At 39.6% G+C, this 2,953-nt stretch overlaps 1 pseudogene; it reads right to left on the bottom strand.

The window, feature by feature from the left end:
* Positions 1–2,585: 2,585 nt before the first annotated feature.
* On the bottom strand, positions 2,586–2,672 carry LOC129559671 (small nucleolar RNA SNORA11; annotated as a pseudogene).
* Positions 2,673–2,953: the final 281 nt, after the last annotated feature.

The following is a 2,953-nucleotide window of genomic DNA, read 5'->3' as shown; positions in this document are numbered from 1 at the left end:
ACCTCATGAACTGCAGCATACCGGGCTCCTCTGTCCATGGAATTCTCCAGGCAAGAATACTGGAGTGGGTTGCCATTCCTTTCTATAGGGGGTCTTCCTGACTCAAGGGTCAAACTGGGGTCTCCTCCATTGCAGGCAGATTTTATACTGTCTGAGCTACCAGGGAAGCCCCACAACTAAGTATTAGTTCAGTTCAGTTGCTCAGTCGTGTCTGACTGTTTGCGACCCCATGGACTGCAGCACACCAGGCTTCCCTGTCCATCACTAACTCCTGGAGCTTGCTCAAGCTCAGGTGCATTGAGTCAGTGATGCCATCCAATCATCTCATCCTCTGTCGTCCCTTTCTCCTCCTGCCTTTAATCTTTCCCAGCATCAGGATTTTTCCAATGAGTCAGTTCTTCATGTCTATAATGCATGAATTTTTCCCATGTCAGTTTTGGAAAGTTTTGAAAGTAGTTTTTAATTTCTAGTAATTTAGATAAAAATCTTAAAAATAGTACACACTGATCATTATGTAATTTCGATAGTCTCACTTGGAAAACAAGAATCAAATTATACAGGTATATTTTCTAAACAGCAAACAACTTGGCAGGTTTTGAAAATAAAGCTTTGTGGAGCACTTCATACTGAGGAATGTATTAGATGACTCCTTTAGTAAGTTTCTAGATTGAAGGCAACTTTTCTTTCCTTAGATAATTCTATAAATACTAATCAGACTGTATCAGGTGAGAAAAAAGAGACAGCCAATTCCATGTCCCTGATGTCTGGGTGCCAGTTGGTATGGTAGCTACTTTGGGTATTACCGTATAATATGAAGGCAGTTATAAGATAATTTGAGATGGAAACAGGTGAAGTTTAAATAATTTCAGGCTGAGAAGAGATGAGCAAATGGCAGCTATTCCAAGCATCCCTGGCAAGGTTCCCATGGTGTTTTTACAGGCATGACTCCTAATGTCATTTTATTATACTCACATTAAAGACTAGAATTTTAGATCAACAGCGTGCAAATTTGGTTTATCATCTGTGTTCAAAAAAGAGCTGACAGAATTCTAACAGGATTCTAACTTCAGTGTTTTTCAAGAGTAACAGGAGGAACATAACTCTAGGTCTCATAGAACAAAAACTGACTAGAAATGTGAAATTATTCACATTAAACAGTAAGGAATTCCAAGAACACTCTTGAATCAGGACTCTTCACGTGTGTGTGTATCTTTGTGTGTTTATATATTTAAAAGTAAGTTCGCTTCCTATTTGGTGATTTTAGCCCATCCAGGACTTTGTGATTTTGTAGTAATTGTACTCAAAGCAAATGAATCACAGTGAAATACTCAATGCTGATCCCACCCAGCTGGTTCTGTAATCGCTGGCCCTGCAGAGGATAGGAAACACGTCGTGTAGCCCGATTTGTCCTTGTCAGAAGCACAACAATGCTTAGGACTAAAACCCAAAGTTATACATGACTCTAAAAAGAGCTATTTGTCAAGTGGTTCATTGGCACAAATTGAAATGAAATGAGGTCCCAGGCTCTTGAGGTCACTTTTCAACAGGAAGAATTCATTATCTAACTATACACAGAGGAAAATGCCTCACAATTGTATTTGCTTGTAAAGGATGAGTGCCCACACATAAAGCCAAAGTGGCAGAGGTCACTTAAAAGAAATAAATGACATTAAAGCAAAGACTCAAGTGTTCCTTGGCTGATAGCCTCTGGCTTCTTCCTTCCAGTCAGGGCTGCTTTGGGGCTTACTGCTCAATGGACTGAAGGAAATACTTGGAGAGGTCTTTGTTGTTTATGCAAAAATCACTTGCACAGGTCCCGCTAATTTGTCTACTGGAAACACAGTGTAGTCTTATGAGTCTCTCCTTCTTGGGGTGGGGGGAGTTTATTTCCCATTCTTCCCCACATTCCACATTTTTCTGAAGTGTACATTTTCTTTTAAGACATTCTATGACCTTCTCTTTGTGGAGAAAGTGCAACCTTGAATGTTTTACAGCTCATTGGGTAATCACTGATAGGGTATTGTTTTCAGTTTAGAAAGTGGAGAGAAAGGAAGTGTACACTGAACACATCAAACCTGAGGATAGAATTTTTCAACATATTTATAAATAACTTGGAACAGAGAATTGATTACTATGGTTTCTGTTGGGCAGAGTGGGGAAGATAACAAAAATCAAAGACTCCCCCCCCCAGTTCATCTTAGGGTTAACTTTAATGAAATAAGTAGTGTTTCACATTCTATGGGTTTGGACAAAGTTTTAATAACATATATCCATCATTATAATGTCATTCAAGGTATAGTCACTGCTTATAAAAACTGTAGTCTTTTTTCATCTCCCCTAAATCTCCTGGCAACCAATGATCTTATCATTGTTTCCATAGTTTTGCTTTTTTTTCAGAATGGCATGTACTTGGAATCTATTTTTCTTTCTCTGTTCAAAGCCTTTATAAGGTCTCTCATGGTTCACCCATGCATGGACATACAGGCTGTAGGTGGCAAGCTCCCCCACTAAATACTGTAGCTTCTCTTCCAATATTCAGCCCCATTCCATTGGTCCTGCCCAGCAGCCACATGGAAGTGCAGGGGATGTGTTGGGTATTTGTTCATAGGAAGGCTGCAAGTTTTGTACCCCATGTCACCATGAACCCAGATTTACATCAGGTGAACGACATTTTAAGTGAAAAAGAAAAATGACATGGTTAAAGAGGATGGATTTAAATAGGGATGGGGCAAAAAGCGGATGTAGAGATCATTCCCTTAATCTCTTCCCATATTTCAACCCTCCCTAAACTCAGACAATAGGGGGGAAGGGCTGGAGAGGCCCACATGTCAAGTCCAGCGTCCATTTTTCATTCCTGCCTGTTTTCACCTGTCCATTCACATCTCTTAGTCTTTTTTTCAAAGTTATTTTCTAATAACGTGACCTCTCATTCATTCTTTTTCTCAAATTTTTT

Source organism: Moschus berezovskii, chromosome 8 (genome assembly GCF_049115385.1).
Source record: "Moschus berezovskii isolate FMDL1 chromosome 8, NW_MosBer_1.0, whole genome shotgun sequence".
Classification (NCBI taxonomy): domain Eukaryota; kingdom Metazoa; phylum Chordata; class Mammalia; order Artiodactyla; family Moschidae; genus Moschus; species Moschus berezovskii.
This window is presented reverse-complemented; position numbering and strand designations above follow the sequence as displayed.